The sequence below is a fragment of the Erinaceus europaeus genome, chromosome 9, assembly GCF_950295315.1.
Source record: "Erinaceus europaeus chromosome 9, mEriEur2.1, whole genome shotgun sequence".
Lineage (NCBI taxonomy): Eukaryota > Metazoa > Chordata > Mammalia > Eulipotyphla > Erinaceidae > Erinaceus > Erinaceus europaeus.
This window is the reverse complement of record NC_080170.1, coordinates 98,909,475-98,934,138: the sequence shown is the minus strand read 5'-3', so window position 1 is coordinate 98,934,138 and position 24,664 is coordinate 98,909,475. Positions and strand designations below refer to the sequence as shown.

Sequence of the window (24,664 nt, the reverse complement as noted above, 5' to 3'; positions counted from 1 at the left end):
TTATCATAGCAGAACACTTTACTGACTCTTAATCCAACAGATTGACCCTAAGCTTTCCTAGAATCTTTCATTACATTACAATTCATTTCATTCCTGATTATTTGCTTCTTCACAACAATAGCCAGCTACATGATTAGTATTTCCTTTAAGACATAAATTGTGCCAGAATTATCTCCTGAGTAGCAAAATTTTTCCCAGCCCACTGTTGTTAAAATCTGGAAGCAAAGACAGAAACAAAAATAAAAACAAAAAACAGAAACAAACAAACAAAAAACCTGGAAGCATGGGAAGTCAATACCCTCAGAAATCTGGTCCATACCCCTGTAATCTGGAGGGACAGATCTAATGTGATTTCTACATAAATCCTCAGAGAATTCTCAGTATAATTAAGTCTCAGCTGCTCACTACAGCAAGCAACTGGCAATGGTCCTTTTGAATATTCTCTCCTCTTCGTTTTATAATCTCCTCCCTGAGGTTCTTATATAAATTCTGCTCACATCCCCATACTGCACTGAAATAGAAATGATTTTTATATAACGTATTCTATGAATACAATTTTGTTATTATAGACAGTATCAATAAGTCAAGAATTTCTTCTTCTGGGATCTATTTACCAGAGGATGGTATTTACTTCTGGCTAAAGTTTCAATTATTTGTCTATAAGAAAGTGCCCAGAGTAGAGCAGTAGCCCAGCAGGTTAAGCGTACATGGTGCAAACTGTAAGGACCCGAAAGGATCCGGGTTTGAGCCCCTGGCTCCACACCTGCAGGGGAGTGGCTCCACAGGCTGTGAAGCAGGTCTTCAGGTGTCTTTCTCTCCCCCTCTGTCTTCCCCTCCACTCTCCATTTCTCTCTGTCTTATCTAAGAACAACGACATCGATTACAACAACAGTGATAATTACAATAATAAAAAAACAAGGGCAACAAAAGGAAAAATAAATAAATTTTAAAAAAGTAAGAAAAAAGTGCCTGGCATCTGCCTTCTTCCTGCTGTGTGCATCCCGCCCCCTCGATGAAGCAAATCAAGAGCAAGGTGAGGGGGTGGGGGCGCAAGGTGGGCCAGGGTGGGCTGGGGCTGGCTGCAGCCCTCCGAACCCTTCAGGAAGCCCTGTGGAGATGGGGAGCCTTAGACAGGCTGCACCCCTGCGGGAAAGCCAGGGTGATGAGGAGCGATAGACAGGCCGCACCCCTGCAGGAAGGCCCAGGGAGATGGAATGGACAGGCAGCACCCCTGCAGGAAGGCCCTGGGAAATGGGGAGCAATAGACAGGCTGCACCCCTGCAGGAAGGCCCTGGTGAACTGCGACAGCGGTCCTGGGTGCGCCCAACCTAGGAGCAGGGGAGGCCATAGGCCTGGGGAGGGCGGACCCGTAGCCTGCGCCCTGGGGACACCCTTGCGCCTCCCACACCTGCCCTCCTTGTAAGGAGGGTGCCCGTCACCTCCACCCACATCTGGGACCCCATGACCCCCGCCCACATCTGAGACCCCATGACCCCCCCCCACATCTGGGGTCCGTGATTCCCCGCCCACATCTGGGACCCCATGACCCCCCCTACCCACATCTGGGACCCCATGATCCCCCCCCATCTGGGTGCGGGTGTATCTAGAGGCCCTGGGGCCCAGGTGGCAGGGAGGTGAGGCCGCACCAGGGCTCCTCCCCTGCACAGGGCCCTTCTGGAATGACTCAGTCCCTCGGGCTGCCATGCCCAAGGGTGCTGATGGTCCCCGTCCAACAGTCAGCGGCTACTTCTCCTCGGTTAAATGAGGCCTCTTGAGAGGCTGCTTCTGTCACGTATTTCTCCTCTTACAGAGAAATTCTTATCACCCGCCCAAGCTGGTTTCCGCCCAGGAAAATCTACCTGCGAACAAGCCCTGGCCCTCTCAACTTACATTGAAAATGGATTCCAGAAGAATTTAAAGACGGGTGCTGTCTTTGTTGATCTCACAGCAGCCTATGACACGGTCTGGCACTGTGGTCTACTAGTCAAGATCTCAAGATGCCTGCCTCCATGGGTGGCCAACACTATATCGTTTCTTCTCCAGAACAGAAGATTCCGGGTGCATCTGCGTGACAAGTCTAGCAGATGGAGACTTGTCTCAAGTGGCCTCCCCCAGGGCTCTGTTCTGGCTCCTACGCTATTTAATACTTACATCAATGACCTCCCAGAAACTTCTTCAAGGAAGTTCATCTACGCCTATGACATCTGCTGTGCAACTCAGGCATCCAAGTTTGACATCCTCGAGGAAACACTCACGAAAGACATGTCTCTGATATCTGATTATTGTAAAAAATGACGACTAATACCTAGCACTGCAAAAACGGTATCATCTGTTTTCCATCTACACCATGTCTAGGCCTCGAGTGAGCTTAATGTGCAGCTTGGCGATACGAGAATCCGGCATAAAGCCCAGCCAGTCTATCTTGGCGTTACTCTCGATCGCACTCTGTCATTTCACGAACATCTCATAAAAACTGCAGCAAAGGTGGGCGTGAGGAATAACATCATTGCAAGACTGGTCAGCTCCTCATGGGGCGTGAGCGCTTCCACACTATGATCATCATCTCTGGCATTATGCTATTCCACTGCAGAATACTATGCCCCAGTATGGTTCCGTAGCCCCCATGTCCACTTGGTCGATTCCAAATTATATTCCTCCATGAGGATAATTTCTGGAACTATCCGTTCCACCCCGGTTCCATGGCTGCCAGTTCTTAGCAACATCGCCCTGCCAGATATTCGTCGGGATGCGGCATCATCTAAGTTCATTTCCCACGTCTACGCTCGACTGGACCTGCCAATATACGCGGATATCTTCGCCCACCCTGTCCAACGCTTGACGTCTCGTCACCCAATCTGGTCCCCTACGCCTACACTGAACTTCTCTGTTCCAGTCTCTTGGAAACAGAGTTGGCAGTCAGCTGAGGTAAAGAACAAACACCTCATCACAGACCCCTGCAAGCGTCAACCCGGCTTTGACCTAGCATGTTATGATTGGGACCTCCTCAATCGCTATCGAACAGGCCATGGCCGGTGCACTGCTATGTTCCATCGCTGGGGAGCCAGAGACGACCTGAACTGTCCCTGCGGCTACAGACAGACTATGACCCACATAGTCAATGACTGCCACCTCTCCAGATTCAAAGGAGGTCTCGAAACTTTACATCAGGCTCACCCGGACGCTGTTGACTAGCTACGGAAGAAGGGCAAACGCTAGAAGAAGAATGAGAAAGTGAGGGGGCAGGCGGGGCGCACCTGTTAGTGCATCCCCACCTGCAGGGGAAAAGCTTCACAGTGGTCTCCATCTCCCCCAACCTCTCGATTTCTGCCTGTTTCTACCCAATAAATAAGGATAACACCAGAAAAATTTAAAAAAAAAAAGAAAAAAGTGCCTATAATTGTAATTAACATATACGCCTTTAGATTTTTAGAAGAGTAATGACTACCTATTTAAACTTTCATAATGTGTTTTATAAGTGATAAAACTGAGACTAGAATAAGACGTGATTCCTCTAAGATAATGAAATTTAGGGAGTCAGGCGGTAGTGCAGCAGGTGAAGTGCAGGTGGCTCAAAGCACAAGGATCCTGTGTAAGGATACTGGTTCGAGCCCCCCAACTCCCCACCTGCAGGGGAGTCACTTCACAAGTGGTGAAGCAGGTCTGCAAGGTGTCTTTTTCTCCCCTTCTCTGTCTTCTCCTCCTCTCTCCATTTCTCTCTGTTCTATCCAACAATGACATCAATAACAACAATAACTATAACAATAAAATAACAAGGGCAACAACAGGGAATAAATAAATATATTTTTAAAAGATAACAAAATTTAGGGGGGCTGGGCAGTAGCTCACTGGGTTAAGAGGGCATAGGACTAAGTTCTAGCACCTCGACTCCCCACCTGCCGTGAGGTCACTTCACAAGCAGTAAAGCAGGTCTGCAGGTGTCTATCCTTCTTTCTCCCTCTCTATCTTCCCCACTGCTTTCAATTTCTCTCTGTTCTATTCAGTAAAAATAGAAGGACCTGATCTCCAGGAGCAGTGGATTTGTAGTACCGGTGGCACCAAGCCCAGCAATAACCAGCAAAAAAAATATTAATTTGGGTAGTTGAATATGCAAATAAATATCACTTTTTATAATGAAATAGTTTAAGAAATAAGAAAATAAAGAAAAAATAAATAAACATAGTTTTTTTTTGGTTGCCATGATTAAAGTAGTTCAAGGATTTTCCATTGCCTGTAGCATAATATACCCAATATCTCCATGTGCCTTGTAACAACTTTTAGATTATACATTTTCCACTGACCTCACACCATTGATTTTTTTTTATTTGAAAATATTCTGCTAACATTTTAGCAGAATACATTTCCTGTAGTGTTCTCAATGTAAACAATCCTATTGTTCTTCACCTAGTTAACTTTTCAGTGAGTGTTTGTTTACTTGTTTTTTACCAGAGTACTACTAAACTCTGTCTTGTGTTAGTATAGGGGATGGAACTTGCAACTCTGAAGCCTCAGGCATGCGAATCTCTTGCTTAACCATTATGCCATCTCCCTTTGCCATAACTTTTTAATTTGAGTCTTAGTGTTTCTCTCCTCACAGGGAACTGTTTCCTGATAACATAGATTGTGTTATATATATAGAACTAAAGTGCTTCATAGAACTCAAAATAGTTAGGAATCACTTATAAGTATATACCGAGTGTCAAATACTCACACAACATGTGTATTATGTGTACAGCTCACAAAATAACCTCTGAACTTAAGAACATTACATCCTGCTAAACATTTGATTAGGGTGTGGTTTTGGCTAAGATTCCAGTAAATGAGATCATGTTTTTTTTTTTTTTATGGTTGTAGTTATTATTGTTGTTATTGATGTTGTCATTATTGGATATCTTATATACTAACAAGACCAGTTGCTTCTGGTCTCCCTGGTCTAAGACTGTAGGTTATTTCATATTTTGAAGAAAAAAATCTTTATTAGAAATGTATTAACAATTTAAGCCCACTGTTAAAATTCAATCAGGTTAGAATTTGAGACCTTAGGTGCTTAGATCGAAGGAACATATACTCATAACTGGGGTCTATGCATCAAAAAGTTCAAGACATTCGATCTACTTTTCCCCTCTTATATTAAGTGATTTGTAGGACTATAAGTTAATAAGAGTATACATATATTAGACTTTATTTATTAATGAAAAATGGAGAGAGAGAGAGAGAAAAAGAACCAGACATTACTTTGGTATATGTGCTGCCAGGGATTGAACTCAGGACCTCATGCTTGAGGTTCCCATGCTTTATCCACTGCACCACCTCCCGGACTACAATAAGAGTGTGTATGGGGCCAGGTGGTGGCGCACTTGATTGAGCACATGTATTACAATGTGCAAGGACCTGGGTCCGAGTCCCCGTCCCCACCTGCAGGGGGAATGCTTTGCAAGTGGTGAAGCTGTGCTGCACGTATCAGTTCTGTCATCTTTCTGCCAGTGGGTGGTAAAGTAGTCTTCTTCATGAACTTGGTGTACCACCAGAAACCGTGTTGTTACATATTTCAGATGGACCAAAAGTGACTTACACATTTACATGGCCTTACTTAGCAACAACATGTCATGGATGAGGGAAAGATTTAATTCTGTTTGGAGTGCAGAACATATATGGGGCAACCTCTGAAATCAATATTGCTAAATGATTATCTAAAAGAACCAAAAGTCAACACTTAGGTCAACTTTCAGAACCTTAAAATATTCGTCTCTTAACAGAAAATGTCTTTGGATTTTTTATAAACAAGAATTATTATTCTCATATCACTTTAGTCATCATTTAAAACATTCCTTGGTTTTGATACAAGATATATATGTTTTTGTTTAAATATATAATTTAAAATTTCAAAGCAACTGAGGTTAGAGTGGGGAATTTTCAAATATAAATTCATAGGGAATCATTTGCTTTTATATTCCCTTCATTCCTTGTTTCATAGAAGACTGTTTGGTCCGGGGAGATAGCGTAATGGCTATGCAAAAGACATTCATGTCTGAGGTTCTGAAGTCCTAGGTTTGAGCCCCAGCCCAACCATAACCCAGAGCTGAGAAATGCATAGTTTTAAAATACACACACACACACACACACACACACACACACACACACACTCACACACACATACACACACACACACATCCTGTGGAGTAATATGCATGCATCATTTAGTATATATTGAATCAGATACACTTTTAATTAAGCTCTATAATGTACAATGATATAATGTACAATAGAACTATGCTTTGAACAGCTAATTCTATGAACAGTTACAGAGTGCATTTCATAAATCATTCATTAAAAATTTCTAAAGAGAAGCAAATGGAGATTCTTGATTTTAATACTAATTTTGCTTTAATTTTAAGTAATACAATAGTTGTGTGTTTCTGCAAGGATACTGCAGACTGTTGACAATAAGAAGGCAGGGGTGTTCTAGATTTCCATCTGTTGACTTTCATTCCAAAGTGTTGTGGCACTTTGGAATGAAAGCATAATGAATAAAACACTTCTTAGTGTTACACTTCATGTGCACACAGTGCAGGACATCTGCTATTGTTGTCTATGGACCAGTGACATAGTCATTTCCAGGTATGACTCAAGATGTTACCCACCCAGGGGGCTGTAGATGTTTAGAGAAACAATTCTCACACTGTGGAATGAGTAAGGGTAATGCAAATCTGCCCTGTATAGCACAGTCTCTTTGAGGATTAAAAATCTGAATGTTAAAAAGCTACCAGGTGGCTTTGGTGTAACTGATGGGGGTGGTCATGAACCTATAGGGTGAGGTGAGACTTTTTCTCATAAGCAGATCAGTAATTCATGAGGTTGCTTAATGATTTGTGTTTCCTTTAGCTTAATTTTGTTTATTCTTAAAAAGAAAGTTACTTCACCAAACTTTGTACTCCACAACTCACCACTGTCTACAAAGACCTCTTCACATCAATCATATTATTGTTCCATGGGTTTTTAAATTATTTTAAATTATTTAAAATATACCTCCCCATAGAGCACCTGGTAGAGTTCACATGTTATGATGTGCAAGGACCCAGGTTCAAATCACTGGTTCCCACCTGTGGGGTGATACCTCAGGAGCAGTAGAATAGGACTGCAGGTGTTTTTTGCTTCTTCTCTTTCTCCCTATTTCTCTATACATCAATAAAAGGGGGCACTGGTAGTAGAGCGTTGCACAGGTAACCAGACTCAGAAGTAATCCTAGAAGTAAAATTAAGTTATAATTAAATAAAATTAAAAAACAACTACACTTTCAACCTCAAATCTATTTGGGGCGTTTATTTATGTTGATATAGTTCATTTGACACTTATTAACTACTTTATAGTTATTATGTAGCTATAAAATTATATACAAGTTGAAAATGGATTAGTCTTTAAACATACTTATATCATAATTAAATGGGATTCATTTTTTCTTTTTCTTTTTTCTGATAGAGTCAGAAAGAAGTAGAGAGGAAGATATAGAGGGAAAAAGGGGAGAGAAAAGAGAAACACCTACAGCATTGATTCAACACATGAAGCTCCCTCCTGCAGGTAAAAACCTGAGACTTGAATTGAATTGGTCTAGAGCATAATAATTGTACTCTCTCAGGTATGCTACCATCTGACCTCCATATTTTTTCAGAAAGATGATAAGTAGATAGATAGATAGATAGACAGATGGATAGACAGACAGGCAAATAGATGCTAACCATAGCCTAAGCACTTCCCTTGGTATCTTGGTAATCTCAGGTGGTGCTAGAGAGCAAACCTATGTCATGCACATACTTTCCTAAGAGATATACAATAGCCTCTAACATACAGTTATGATTTATCTTTCATATGGAAGAAAGTTTCTCTGCATAATGAGTAACTACAGAATTACTGAATATAGGGTACACAGATCTTCAGGGTTTTTATTTTTAATATTTCCAAATTGTGCTGCTAAATACAGGAATAATTTTAACAAAGCTTCAGAGTTCTGGATGTTCACTTTCAAAAATAATTGATATAATCTTATTAATGCTATGTGTAGGAGCCAGGAGGTGGCACACCCAGTACGCTGTCATGTTACCATGTTTGAGGTTCCAGAATAAAGTTCCTGGTCCCTACCATAAATGGTGTAACTATACTGTAGGTGTTTCCCTTTTTCTTTCTATCTTCTCCTTCCCTCTAAATTTTTCTCCAGTTATATAAGAATAATTTAAAAACAAAAATAAAAACATCTTTAAAAATGTATGTAAATTAAAAATGAAACAGAATAAAATGTTTATAAATTTGTGTGAAGGACTCTAGGACTGTAAATAAAATTAACTTACTTGCTCAACATAACTCTCTGGAAATTATTTCATGTGTATTGAATATTTAGAACTCATAATCACTAAATTAAATTCTAATTATTAGTATATTTTTATATTAGATATTCTATTTTAGGTATATTTCAAGGGGTCTATGACTACTAATTTTTTCCTGAGCCTGATAGCTAACATGCAGGTGGACTAAAAGTAATGTCTGGGGAGATGGTGTCAAATTTGAGAATAGGACTAGAAAGCTGGAGTAGGACTCAGTGTACATCCCAAATATGAAGACAGTATATAAATACTATTAACTGTTAACCTGACCAATCTGACCTAGGGCCCATATATATTCATATTTGCACAGGAGCCTATTTAACCTCTAAGTCTGTCAGTCTGATGTAGTCTGTGATTACAGCTAGGAACATTCTAGGCTGTGCTCATTTCAGCACCAGTCTTCTTTGAGGGGCAGAGTAGGTTGACTCAGCCTCCCTTCAGAGAGTGGGACAGCTTCTACCATTGCTGCTCTACAGTGAGGGCAAGGTCCTATAGAGGCCCACAAGAGGGCTTTTGACAACATTTCTGATGGAAGTGATCAAAAACCCATATTTTCCAAGAATTTGATGCACTATATATATTGCTTTAGTTGAGGTTGTCACAACAAAACAGTGTCTCAAAATTGGTCTTTTCAATAACATAAAATAGCTTTGACATGACCCTGATAGCCAAAAGTTTAAAACCAAGGTCTCATCATGTTTGGTTTCTCAAGAGGCACCTCTTCTGGGCGTGCAGATGTCCATGTTCTTTCTGTGAACTCATTGGGTCTTTTCTTTGTGAATACAAACATGATGCCACTTTAGGTGTCTGAATGTCTTCTGAGTAATACAATAGTTATAACAGTTAAAACTGGATTCGACTTCCGGAGGTGGAGCTACGAGCAGCAAATCGCTTTCTCTCCTCTCCTCTCATCTCCTCTCCCGGATCAACTAGGAATACCAGAGGAGACCACCCGGACCGAAACAAGACAGGACTAGAATGACCAGAGAAACCCAGTAAATCACCCATGAGTACAAACACACGTGGCTGGTGACAGAGAGGAGAGAGGGGCCTAAGGAGAGATTAAGTGACTGCTAACAGTTCAACAGTTTGTCAGTGGAGACACCACCTCCAGTCTGCTCCACCAACAAGGGGACAGCTGAAGGGAGGAAAGGACTCCCCAGAGACTCACCAAGTGCAACTCTGAGTCTCCATTGCTACTACCCTCAGAATCTGGAGCAGCAACAGGGAGGGACACCAGGGTACAGAGAAACTCAGGAGAAGACCTATACCTTGGTGGCATAGCTGAGGGGCTGTGAAAGTCTCTTTGCATAACCACTGGATTATCTCTGCCACACCCTGCTTTATCTCTTGGTCAGGAGTCAGTGATTAAGCTAAGAAGCCTATTGATAGTTTAAAAGCCCTCAGGCTCCCATAGCCTACAGGGGAAAAAAAAAAGGCTTTTACACCACTGAACTCCAACTCAGGGATTGAAAAAACTGTTAACTTATATAAAATGGTTAAAACAACAAGAAAAAATATTGGAGACTCGAACCAGGACAAGAGTCCAGCTAAAAGTCCTCCAGAGGGTGAAGCACAAAACAACGAGTTCAACATCCAAACATTAGCCAAGGAAATAATAACAGGAGTGAGTAAAGAATTTGAAAAAATTGTAATCAGAAATGCAGGAACAACAAATGAGAATATGGAAGAAAATTCTAATTATCTCATGGTTATTAGAGAGCTGAAAGCTGAAATCGCTGAACTAAGAAGGCAACTAGCTGAACAAGCTAAAACAGTATCAGAGCAGGGCAACAAAATAGATGAACTCCAGAAAGCAGTAGAGGGCAGAGAGAATAGAATCAATGAGGCTGAAGACAGAATTAGCAAGATTGAGGATGAATTAGAGACAACTAAAAAAGAAGTAAGAGATCTCAAAAAGAGATTAAGAGATGCTAAAAACAACAACAGAGTCCTATGGGATGACTTCAAAAGAAACAGTATACGCATTATTGGCTTACCAGAGGAAGAAAGAGAAGGGGAGGAAGAAAGCATTCTCCAGGCCATAATAGCTGAAAATTTCTCTAGTCTAGACAACACCAAAGACATAAAGATTCAAGAAGCCCAGAGGTTCCCAAACAGAATTAACCCAGACCTAAAGACACCAAGACATGTCATACTTAGATTGGAAAGGAATAAGGATAAAGAAAGGATCCTCAAGGCTGCAAGAGAAAAACAAAGAGTCACCTACAAAGGAAAACCCATAAGATTAGCAGCTGACTTCTCCATACAAACACTACAGGCCAGAAGAGAATGGCAAGATATCTATCGAGTGCTCAATGAGAAAGGCTTTCAGCCAAGAATACTATATCCTGCTAGACTGTCATTCAGACTAGATGGAAGCATCAAAACCTTCTCAGAAAAGCAACAGTTGAAGGAAGCAACCATCACCAAGCCTGCCCTGAAAGAAGTTCTGAAAGGTCTCCTATAAATAGTCAGACCACCACAAATAGGACATATATCAAAACACTCTAAAACTCTACAAGAATGGCGTTAAAATATCTTCAATCTTTGATATCAATAAATGTCAATGGCCTGAATTCACCTATTAAAAGACACAGAGTAGGAAGATGGATCAGAAAACACAACCCAACAATATGTTGTCTACAGGAAACTCACCTAACGCAACAAGACAAACACAGACTTAAAGTGAAAGGATGGAAAACTATCATTCAAGCCAATGGCCCACAAAAAAGGGCAGGAACAGCTATTCTCATATCTGACATGATAGACTTTAAAATAGATAAGATTAAAAAAGATAGGAATGGACACTACTTAATGCTCAGAGGATCAGTCAATGAAGAGGACTTAACAATTATTAATATCTATGCACCCAATGAGAAGCCATCTAAATACATCAAACTTCTACTGAAAGAGCTACAGCAATATATTAACAGTAACACAATCATAGTAGGGGACTTCAACACCCCACTCTCTCAACTTGACAGATCATCCAGGCAGAAAATCAGTAAAGACATAAGGGAGCTAAATGAAGAGATAGATAAACTAGAACTATTGGACATTTTCAGAGTCATTCATCCCAAAAAACTGGAATACACATTTTACTCAAATCCACATGGATCATTCTCAAGGATAGACCATATGTTAGGCCACAAAGACAGCATCAGCCTATTCAAGAACACTGAAATCATCCCAAGCATCTTCTCAGACCACAGTGGAATTAAACTAACACTTAACAATCAACAAAAGATTAGTAACAGTCCCAAAATGTGGAAGCTCAACAGTACACTTCTTAACAACTTCTGGGTCAAAGAGGAAATCAAGGAAGAAATCAAAATGTTTCGAGAGTTCAATGAAAATGAAGACACAAGCTATCAAAATATTTGGAACACAGCTAAAGCAGTCCTAAGAGGGAAGTTCATAGCTATACAAGCACACATTAGGAAACAAGAAAAGGCACAAATAAACAGCCTGATTGCACATCTTAAAGACCTAGAAGAAGAACAACAAAGGAATCCTAAAGCAACCAGAAGGACAGAAATTACTAAAGTTAGGGCAGAAATAAATAACATTGAGAATAGGAAAACCATACAAAAGATCAATGAAAGTAAATGTTGGTTCTTCGAAAGAGTAAATAAAATCAACAAACCTTTAGCCAGACTCACAAAACAAAAAAGGGAGAAGACCCAAATAAATCGGATAGTAAATGAAAGAGGAAAAATCACAACAGACACTGCAGAAATTCAACATATCATGCGAGGCTTCTATGAACAACTATATGCCACCAAGCTAGAGAACCTGGAAGAAATGAATGATTTCCTAGATACCTACCAACTTCCAAAACTAAGTAAAGAGGAAGTGGATAACATGAACAGGCCCATCGCAGCTAATGAAATTGAAACAGTTATCAAAAATCTCCCCAAAAATAAAAGTCCTGGACCAGATGGTTTTACAAATGAATTCTACAAAACTTTCAAAGAAGAACTAATACCTCTACTTTTAAAAGTCTTCCAGAAGATTGAAGACACTGGAATACTCCCTGCCAGCTTCTATGAAGCCAACATCACCCTGATACCAAAAGCAGACAGGGACACAACCAAAAAAGAAAACTACAGACCAATAATCTCTGATGAACATAGATGCGAAAATATTGAACAAAATTCTAGCCAACCGGATACAGCAGTATATCAAAAAAATTGTTCATCATGACCAAGTGGGGTTTATCCCAGGCATGCAAGGTTGGTTTAATATACGTAAATCAATCAATGTGATCCACCACATCAACAAAAGCAAGACCAAAAACCACATGGTCATATCAATAGATGCAGAGAAAGCCTTTGACAAAATACAACATCCCTTTATGATCAAAACACTACAAAAAATAGGAATAGATGGAAAATTCCTGAAGATAGTGGAGTCTATATATAGCAAACCTATAGCCAACATCATACTCAATGGTGAAAAACTGGAAGCATTTCCCCTCAGATCAGGTACTAGACAGGGCTGCCCACTATCACCATTACTATTCAACATAGTGTTGGAAGTTCTTGCCATAGCAATCAGGCAGGAGCAAGGAATTAAAGGCATACAAATTGGAAGAGAAGAAGTCAAACTCTCCTTATTTGCAGATGACATGATAGTATACATGGAAAAACCTAAGGAATCCAGCAAGAAGCTTTTGGAAATCATCAGGCAATACAGTAATGTGTCAGGCTATAAAATTAACATTCAAAAGTCAGTGGCATTCCTCTATGCAAACACTAAGTTAGAAGAAATTGAAATCCAGAAATCAGTTCCTTTTTCTATAGCAACAAAAACTATAAAATATCTAGGAGTAAACCTAACCAAAGAAGTGAAAGACTTGTATACTGAAAATTATGAGTCACTACTCAAAGAAATTGAAAAAGACACAAAGAAGTGGAAAGATATTCCATGTTCATGGGTTGGAAGAATTAACATCATCAAAATGAATATATTACCTAGAGCCATCTACAAATTTAATGCTATCCCCATCAAGATCCCAAGCACATTTTTTAGGAGAATAGAAAAAATGTTACAAATGTTTATCTGGAACCAGAAAAGACCTAGAATTGCCAAAACAATCTTGAGAAAAAAGAACAGAACCGGAGGCATCACACTGCCAGATCTCAAACTGTATTATAGGGCCATTGTCATCAAAACTGCTTGGTACTGGAACATGAACAGACACACTGACCAGTGGAATAGAATTGAGAGCCCAGAAATGAGGCCCCACACGTATGGACATCTAATCTTTGACAAAGGGGCTCAGACTATTACATGGGGAAAGCAGAGTCTCTTCAACAAATGGTGTTGGAAACAATGGGTTGAAACATGCAGAAGAATGAAACTGAATCACTGTATTTCACCAAATACAAAAGTAAATTCCAAGTGGATCAAGGACTTGGATGTTAGACCAGAAACTATCAGATACTTAGAGGAAAATATTGGCAGAACTTTTTTCCACGTAAATTTTAAAGATATTTTCAATGAAACGAATCCAATTACAAGGAAGACTAAGGCAAGTATAAACCTATGGGACTACATCAAATTAAAAAGCTTCTTCACAGCAAAAGAAACCACTACCCAAATCAAGAGACCCCTCACAGAATGGGAGAAGATCTTTACATGCCATACATCAGATAAGAGTTTAATAACCAACATATATAAAGAGCTTGCCAGACTCAACAACAAGACAACAAATAACCCCATCCAAAAATGGGGGGAGGACTTGGACAGAATATTCACCACAGAAGAGATCCAAAAGGCCGAGAAACACATGAAAAAATGCTCCAAGTCTCTGATTGTCAGAGAAATGCAAATCAAGACAACAATGAGATATCACTTCACTCCTGTGAGAATGTCATACATCAGAAAAGGTAACAGCAGCAAATGCTGGAGAGGGTGTGGGGTCAAAGGAACCCTCCTGCACTGCTGGTGGGAATGTCAATTGGTCCAACCTCTGTGGAGAACAGTCTGGAGAACTCTCAGAAGGCTAGAAATGGACCCTATGACCCTGCAATTCCCCTCCTGGGGATATATCCTAAGGAACCCAACACATCCATCCAAAAAGATCTGTGTACACATATGTTCTTGGCAGCACAATTTGTAATAGCCAAAACCTGGAAGCAACCCAGGTGTCCAACAACAGATGAGTGGCTGAGCAAGTTGTGGTATATATACACAATGGAATACTACTCAGCTGTAAAAAATGGTGACTTCACCGTTTTCAGCCGATCTTGGATGGACCTTGAAAAAATCATGTTGAGTGAAATAAGTCAGAAACAGAAGGATGAATACGGGATGATCTCACTCTCAGGCCGAAGTTGAAAAACAAGATTAGAAAAGAAAACACAAGTTGAACCTGAAATGGAATTGGAGTATTACACCAAAGTAAAAGACTCTGGGGTGGGTGGGTGGGTGGGGAGAATACAGGTCCATGAAAAATGATGAATTAAATAGTGGGGGTTGTATTGTTAAATGGGAATCTGGGGAATGTTATGCATGTAAAAAAAAAAAAAAAAGAAGTAGAAACGCAAAGCAGAAATTGACTGAGTTTGGAGTATGGCACCAAAGTAAGAAAGCAGAAGTACACTAGAGTTTGCAGTGAGTACCTCCCTAATACTTCCTCTCCACTTTTCCAAGCTTTGGGTCCATGATTGCTCAACAATTTGTTTGGCTTTGTATGTTAACTCTCTTTTCAGTCACCAGGTTTCAGGTGTCATCAGGATGCCGGCCAGACTTCCCTGGATTGAAGACCCCGCCAATATGTCCTGGAGCTCAGCTTCCCCAGAGACCCACCCTACTAGGGAAAGAGAGAGGCAGACTGGGAGTATGGACCGACCAGTCAACGCCCATGTTCAGCGGGGAAGCAATTACAGAAGCCAGACCTTCTACCTTCTGCAACCCACAATGACCCTGGGTCCATGCTCCCAGAGGGATAGAGAATGGAAAAGCTATCGGGGGAGGGGGTGGGATATGGAGAAAAAAAAAAAAAATAACAGTTAAAACTAGCAATGCGGGGCTCACTTTAACTTAATCAACTATTTCAAAATCTTACATTCAAATACAATAACATACTAAAATACCAGGGTTAGGGCTTCAACAAACATTTTGAACATGTCTTGACGCATTGCATCACAATAGTAATTTCATTGCATATTCTATTTTTACATTCACTTTTTATATTAATTTTATCTACTTTGGAACTGCTGGATACTTCATAATGATTACTTTGTTCAGTGGCTGTCCTAACCTAGTTCTTCTTTTCCTCTATGAAATTTAATGTTGCAATAATTTCATATAGCACATTGACTGAAAACTTATACATCATTTCATTATTATAACTTTCATTTTTGTTTGAGTGTTCCTAAGAAGGAAAAAATGAAAGAACCCTCTAAAAGTTGATAGTTACATTTTTGTGTGTTCATGTACATTATGTTCTATAGTTAAAAGAAATGCAGAGATTTTTTTTTGTGTGTGTGTGTGTGAAGTTAGAGTGGAAAGAAAAATAGGCCAAGACATGGAAAGAAGAGAAATTATGTAATTCATGTAGCCTCTGCATTACTTAGTAAAAATTCCCTGTGATCCAACTTTTCCATTCAGACCCAATGTTCTGAAAGACCCTGGCCTGTGTTTACTAATCTTTAATTATTATGAGGCTAATTCAGTTTCCCCAGTGCTCACTCTGGAAAAAGTTGTTCTTTCCTGTTGTGCTGGAATTTCACTGGGAACATCTAGGACTGTGTGCCTACAATATGGCAGTCAACCTTGACTGCTTATGTCACTGGACTAAGTCAGTAGAACTCTGGCCATTTCTTCTTTCTAACAACATGCTTATCCCTTCTTTTTCTACAGTAGGGGTAAGCATGTTGTTAGAGAGAAGAAATGGGGAAGTTGGGCAGTAGTGCAGCAGGTTAAGCACAGTTGTCGCAAAATGCAAGGACCAGCATAAGGATTCTGGTTTGATTCTCCGGCTCCCCACCTGCAAGGGAGTCGCTTCATAGGCGGTGAAGCAGGTTTACAGGTGTCTATCTTTCTCTCCCCCTCTCTCTCTTCCCCTCTTCTCTCCATTTCTCTCTGTTCTATCCAACAACAATGACATTAATAACTACAACAATAAAATAAAATAAAACAAGGGCAACAGATAGAAGAAATGGTAGTCTAAATTCTTAGTAGAATTTTGCACCTGGATAAGAGCACTTGGGAATAACACACATTCACAAAAGTTTTCTTAAGGTTCTGAGGATGTTAAATTAGGTTCCTTAGTGAGGAGGGGGTGGGCACTAAGCACAGAGTAGCTCCATGTGCAAAGCAAAAATAACTTATGTGGGCGCTGTGAGACCGGGAGTAGGGAGTAGATTGCTATCTAGGAATCTCCTGTCTGTTAAGCTCCTTCTTATACAGTGTGAAAAATAACAGGAAGAAATATATTAGCCTATATATATACAAAAAAATATACATTTCTTACAGCTGAAGGCATAGAAAACCTGTCAGTTCTTTAAAATGTTCCTTGGGAAGCTGAAAAATTACATCAACTTCCAGAATGTTTCATTAGAAATGTCCCACACATAACTTATAGTCATATATCGCCTGAAATTGTTCTAAACTAGTCTAGTATAAGTATGTTCCTTTTATTGTTTGCTCATAATGAGATAATTATACATTTAAGTTTCTCATCTCTTTTTGTTCACATGAATTAATTTTGGAATGACTGGATTATGTTCTAAAATGGTGCTACATGAAACTTTGCAAGTTTAAATAATGGTTCATACCAGTTATAAATGGGGTCTGTTTGACTCACTACTCCAGTAATCATCTAAATTACTGTCCAAACTTAGTGATGTGAAAAAAATAGGGAGTTATTAAAATTTTCTTCTGAAACCAAAATAATAAATCAATCCTTTTTTTTTTTTGATAACTGGGATATATTGTCATTCCAATCATAAAGGGAGATAATTTAAGTATGTTGGCTATAAATCAACTACTATTAGATCTTGAGAATTTTCATCTAATAAAGCAACAGTCCAGCTCTGTGGGGTGCAAAGAAGGGAAGGGAAATGAGACACTTAGTCAAAGAACTGTGAAACCACTCAGGGAATGGAGCCCCAAGCACATTTACTGCAGCATTTTTTTATAGCATTTTTTGGCCCACTTCTTCAGGAATATGGATTCATCACCCAATTATGTAATTATTTTTATATTCGGTATGTGTAGTATCGTCCTCTAATCTAGTCTGAGAGACGTTCAGAAGCATCTAGGGGTGGTCTCGCAGCATGTAGTACACTGAGGTTATTCGCAGAAAGCTGTTTCATAGTACGTAGTACCACAGAATTTTGCCTCTGAAAGCTGTACAGCATATACTACTCTGAGATTTGCCTCAGAAAGCTATTTCACCATTTCTCTCCTTAGATTGGCATGACCTGGTCTACAAATAGAGATGAGGTAGAAATAAGGTTGAAAGTTTAATATTCTATTATTATCATCTTTTTCATCACTGTGGTGTCATTATTGTAGGCTGTTTTTGTTGTTGTTTTGTCTTGTTTTTTTTAGATAGAAAAACAAAGATAAAGCTACCACCACAACACTGAAGCTTCAGTGTGATGGGAGTTGGGCTTGAATTTGGGTTATGCCCTTGATACAGCAAGCATATTATCTTGGTAAGTTGTCTCACAGGCTTTAACATTTTGTTTTAAAATAGATTTTTTTCTAGTAGCTGATATTTAAACTAAATAGTATACTCATTTGGTTATATCTGATTGAAAAACAGGGAACTATTAACTTGTTCTTTAATAAGGTCTATTAAAGTTGGAAACATTTCATGAGCTTTAAGATATTTTCTGGAAAGTGAGAGATTTGATAGATCACCTTTGAGATTACTTCCTAGCTTTGATATTTTACAATTTCTACCAAATCTGTTTTCCTGACTGAATAAGAAGGTCCTTAGGGACATGAAAGCTTTTAAGACACAGGGAATATACGGGGAAGAAAAACAGCGGAAGTAAAATAAGTTCAAAACACTGTGGGATCCTTCAAATTTTACCATTGGTTCACATTCACTCTTTACTTCAGATGTATTGAACCACTTGAAATTATCAACAATACTCTTACCCCCTTATGTCATGTTTCATGTCAGAGATATTCTCCACTTTATTCCCTTCTACTCTATCAGGACCCAACTTCTATCTGTCCTTCAAACATTGATCTCCTAAATTTAGTCTTAAGCTCTTGGGCTACAATCATATAACACTTTAGGCACAACTTTTTGCAAACTCGACTATAATTACTAATTAATTTAACTTCCTCTCTAATCTCTGAGCTACATGTCTCTTCCACCTCTGCATTTTCAGCATCTCATTTACTATTTTACAAACAGAATACTTCCAATAAATCTTTGATTGCATTATGAAAATCAGTCATCCTTAACTGAAAAAGAAACAAGCCTTTAATAACAAAAAGGAACCAAATAATGTTTCTGTAGATGCTTTGCTAATACCTCACATATTTTGTTATATGTGTAAATCAAGGTCACAATGACTTGGATTTATACTACATTCTAAACTTTGCTTTACGGAAGTCCTTGAGATCCATGTTGTTTATGGTTACAAGTTAAAATACTCCATAAAGAGAACAAACAATGTGCTTGTGATGACTAAGACTATGATACCACAATAACTTAAAAAATAAATTAATATAAATGGTTTCCAAGATGGGTCTACTATATACTAAATTTTGTTCTAATACTTTAGAGATGTTTCTTAGAATAATAAATAATTTATCTCATTTCTTGTCGTGTCTTCATAGCCTCTAAATAAGCATTCCATTTATCACTGTTTATAAAATTCACCTTCATCTCCCCAGCATATGTACCTGGATCTGGATAAATATAATAGCTTTTTATAGGTTTAAAAGCAACTCTCTTGAAATATTACTATTCACATTAGGAACAGTATACATCAGTAACACCTGTCCTCATAAAGACTTCCGGAATCAACATCTCATTAGTAATTAACTCAAGAAATTACAATGTATTTAATCTTACCATTTTTCTAATAGTTAATCTTTAATAATTTGCCAGATCTAGTAAAATTTGAATTTATATCTCCAAAACTATTTTTACGGGAACAGGAGGAGATTATATTATGTGAAGTAAGAAGTGAAAACCAAATACTGAAATTTTTTCACTCATATGTGGAATATAAATAACTAAAACAAATGAACTTATAAAAATGATAATAGTAATGAAACTCTAGACTCTGTAAAAGCTAAACAGAATGGTTATCAGAGGGAATAGGAGAAGGAAGAAGCAAAGCTTGACAGAGGACTCCAACTGGTACATTGGCACATAAACTTTGATGGTTGGTACACTGAGTTGTATACATACACATATCACTTGCCCGTTTCTTCTAATATTATGAAATATACCTGAATTAATTGACGCTTTCCAGATAGCACTTTTTTTGTCATCTCTGAGCCTTCAATGCTTTGGGACAACTTTTTCAGATGGAATGAAAGAGACTGAGACAGGGCAGATCAATACAAAGAGATGGGCATCATTCACCACATCAATAAAAGCAAAGCCAAAAATCAACTCCAAATGGATCAAAGACCTAGATGTCAGACCAGAAACAATCAAATACTTAGAGGAAAACATTGGTAAAACACTTTCCCACCTACACCTCAAGGACATCTTTGATGAATCAAACCCAATTGCAAGGAAGACTAAAGCAGAAACAAACCAATGGGACTACATCAAATTGAAAAGCTTCTGCACATCCAAAGAAACTATTAAACAAACAAAGAGACCCCTCACAGAATGGGAGAAGATCTTCACATGCCATACATCAGACAAGAAACTAATCACCAAAATATATAAAGAGCTTAGCAAACTTAACACCAAAAAAGCAAATGACCCCATCCAAAAATGGGCAAAGGATATGAACAAAACATTCACCACAGAGGAGATCCAAAAGGCTAACAAATATATGAAAAACTGCTCTAGGTCACTAATTGTCAGAGAAACGCAAATTAAGACAACACTAAGATACCATCTCACTCCTGTAAGAATGGCATACATCAAAAAGGACAGCAGCAACAAATGCTGGAGGTTGTGGGGACAGAGGAACCCTTTTACATTGCTCGTGGGAATGTAAATTGGTACATCCTCTGTGGAGAGCAGTCTGGAAAACTCTCAGAAGGCTAGACATGGACCTTCCATATGATCCAGTAATTCCTCTCCTGGGCTTATACCCCAAGGATTCCATAACACCCAACCAAAAAGAGGTGTGTACTCCTATGTTCATAGCAGCACAATTCATAATAGCTAAAACCTGGAAGCAACCCAGGTGCCCAACACCAGATGAGTGGCTGAGAACGCTGTGGTATATATACACAATGGAATACTATGCATCTATTAAGAACAATGAACCCACCTTCTCTGACCCATCTTGGACAAAGCTAGAAGGAATTATGTTAAGTGAGCTAAGTCAGAAAGATAAAGATGAGTATGGGATGATCCCACTCATCAACAGAAGTTGAGTAAGAATATCTGAAAGGGAAACTAAAAGCAGGACCTGATCAAATTGTAAGTAGGGCACCAAAGTAAAAACCCTGTGGTGAGGAGTAAACATGCAGCTTCCTGGGCCAGTGGGGGGTGGGAGTGGGTGGGAGGGATGGGTCAGTCTTTTGGTGGTGGGAATGGTGTTTATGTACACTCCTAGCAAAATGTAGACATATAAATCAGTAGTTAATTAATATGAGAGGGGGAAAATCAATTGTATGTCTCAAAGTTTTCAAAACACAAACTGAATCTTTTTAATACATAGGCTGTATATTTGATATGCGGACTCTCTCAAAAGCCTAGACCAAGTAGGTCAGAAGCATCTAATATGACAGCAATATATAATATACTGTGTACTGTACAGCAAACCCTAACAAAAGGACTTTTCAAAGTTAACCGAATTACCGAATAATGTGATGATAACATTGACTATCGATTGTCTTTTTGAACCCTAAGACAGCAGGAACCTCACATCTCCACTATAGAGCCCCTACTTGCCCCAGTCCTGGAACCCTTGGATTGGGCCTACTTTCCCGTATGCCTCTCCCAATCCATATCAAATAATATTGCATCCGCCGATCACAACCTAACCAACACAACGATTGCCACCTCAACATGCTTCACTTCAGACTGTGTCCAGAGACTTCACATGTGGAATGACAACCCTTCAGCTTCATTACTCAGGTGAGACCTTTCCTTTCATAGTAAACTCTAATTTCATCTCAGGTGGTTCACTTTCTAACAAAGTCCCAAAACCTAGATATACACCAGTTTCTGTGAGAGAGAGCATATGTTCACACGTATCTATAAACTACTGCAAAATATATACCTGAAAGCAGAAGTACACTAGAGTTTGCAGTGAGTACCCCCCCCCCCCAACACTTCCTCTCCACTATTCCAAGCTTTGAGTCCATGATTGCTTAACAATTTGTTTGGCTTCATATGCTAACTCTCTTTTCAGTCACCAGGTTCCAGATGCCATCAGGATGCTGGCCAGGCTTCCCTGGACTGAAGACCCCACCAATGTGTCCTGGAGCTCAGCTTCCCCAGAGACACACCCTACTAGGGAAAGAGAGAGGCAGACTGGGAGTATGGACAAACCAGTCAACGCCCATGTTAAGCGGGGAAGCAATTACAGAAGCCAGACCTTCTACCTTCTGCAACCCACAATGACCCTGGCTCCATGCTCCCAGAGGGATGGAAAATGGAAAGCTATCAGGGGAGGGGGTGGGATATGGAGATTGGGTGGTGGGAATTGTGTGGAGTTGTACCCCTCCTACCCTATGGTTTTGTTAATCCTTTCTTAAATAAAAAAAAAAAAGAAAGAGATGGGCAAAGGAACCACAGCACTGAAGCTTCCACCAGTGTGGTGGAGACTGGGCTCAAACGCGAGTTACATATATAAAAAAGTTACATATATCAAATTTTATCACTTTCTAAATGTCAGTGTGAGATCAGTTATCTAAATACACTAAGTTTACCATCCTGGAGGTTTGCTAAAAGTAGAGTAACAAACTATAACTGCAAAATAAAATTCACATTCAGCAGTTTGATCTTGTAAAGATTTTCCAAGATCTGGCCTCATCCTATATAATTCAGCTTCTTCATATACACAGTGTAACATAAGTTCTCATATACAGAGAAATCACTGACCTCAAAATGCAATTTGTCAGGATATATTTACTCCTGTTTTAAGTCTTACCACAAACTACTAATTATACATCTTCAGCTCTCTTCCTTCCTCTAAAATTGACAATAATGTACTGTCAGTGCCTTAACTGAATTGGTTATCATTTATATCTGGTGCTCATTCACTAATAGTTACAGTTCCCTTCATGCTCCTACTAACAAAGCCATTTCTGAAGCCATGAGGATCTTTATCTTAAATTAAAATGTTATAATCTTACACCAAAAGTGCTGATAATTACATTAATTCCAAGTATCTTTATTACTGGAAATGAAGACATAGGAAAAAAGAAAAGAAAAAAAGAAAGAATGTTTATTGTTATATTTAAATGTTTGCCTTCATGTGGTTAGAATATCAGTTTCTATTCTCCAGCAAATCCTGCCTCTCTTCATTTATGATTTACGACAAATATTGATGAAAATAGTGAGTTTCTTATTATATACTTTTCACATATATGCATTTAAACTCATCTATTAAATTGAAGAACACTGTAAAAGTGACCCTCTCCCCAATTACTTACTTTCATCTTTTCCCCTGCAGGTGGGAACCAGAGACTCAAACTTGGGTCCTTGCACATTGTAATGTGTGCTCAACCAGCTGTACCACTACACAACCACTCTGTAATATTCTAACTTCTCATTTATCTTGATCTCACAAGTTCTTACTCCACAGTACTAATAGTACAGAAGCTGTTAATGTGGTCTTAAGTTAGATTAAGCATTGCAAGAGAAGTGTTTGTGTCTTATCAATCTATATACCATAATAAAGTCAAGCTCTTATATTCTGAACTGCTAGTTTTCTCTTTAATGAGAGTTATGACACACTTCTTACTTAGTGTTCCTTTGAGTGTTTATTTCATCAATGTCCATTTTCCTTTCTTTTCAGCATCTTGAAAGGAATACATTTATCCATGCTATTAACTCTGAACTTGAGTGACAACAAAATAGCTCTTCTGGATAGTATGTTTGCTTTTGTTATATATTTGACCCTGATCCAAGTTCCAGCCTGAACTTCATTGTGTTGGAGGAAATGTTGGTGCTGTGATATTTTTCCCTTCTCTCTCTCTCTCTCTTCCTCTCTCTCTCTCTCTCTGTCCCCCTTCCTCTCTTTAAATCTAAAGTCCCCCTGCAGCACCACTGATAACAAAACAACAGCAAGACCTTTGTGCTTGACTATGTAACTGACTTTAGTCAAGGTTATGTGGAAAGACAGGCATGTATATCAGTATTAAGTTCCCACTGGTTTTCTCGCTCCCAGCAATAGAAGCAATTACACTAATTCAGTTTGCTGCTACTCTATGCCTTTGTATATAAAAGACCCTTAGTACAGACATAAACTTGAACCCAGTAGTCAGTTTATGCTGAGCCAAAGAGAATATAGAGGACTTATTGACCTCTGAGTAAAAAAATAATCCTTTGTTTTAAGTTAAAGATATTTTGTAGCTGTTATTATTTTTTTTATAATTGTTTTTAAGTGTGTGTGTGGTAGATCCAAAGTATCATGCAATGCTTCTATGAACAACTATATACCACCAAGCTATAGAATCTGGAAGAAATGGATGAGTTCCTAGATACCTACAAACTTCCAAAATTAAACAAGGATGAATTAGAAAAAATGAACAGACCGATCACAGCCAAAGAAATTGAAACAGTTATCAAGAATCTTCCTTACCTTCTTTACCCCATCTCGGATGGAGTTTGAAGAAATCATGTTAAGTGAGATAAGCCGGAAGCAAAAGGATGAATATGGGATCTCACTCATAGAAGTTGAAAAGCAAGATCAGAAGGGAAAACACTATGCAGAACTTGGACTGGAGTTGGTGTATTGCACCAAAGTATAAGACTCTGGGGTGGGGACTGGGGGGTTCAGGTCCTGGAACATGGTAGAAGAGGAACTTTGGGGGTTGAACTGTTATGTGTAAATGTTATACATGTACAAATATTGTATTTTACTGTTGACTATAAGCCATTAATACCCAATAAAGAAATAAAAATATAAAAAGAAACATAAGTTGTTGTTAAAATTCGGAGT

General features: G+C 38.9%; 1 long non-coding RNA gene across 1 annotated transcript in view; it reads left to right on the top strand.

Moving 5' to 3' along the window:
• Positions 1–22,257, top strand: part of LOC132540246 (uncharacterized) — a 277,831-nt gene extending 255,574 nt beyond the window's left edge. Inside the window, exons 2-3 of the long non-coding RNA XR_009551451.1 lie at positions 21,403–21,630; positions 21,908–22,257. This is a non-coding gene — a long non-coding RNA (uncharacterized LOC132540246). The remainder of the gene's footprint in view (positions 1–21,402; positions 21,631–21,907) is intronic.
• Positions 22,258–24,664: the final 2,407 nt, after the last annotated feature.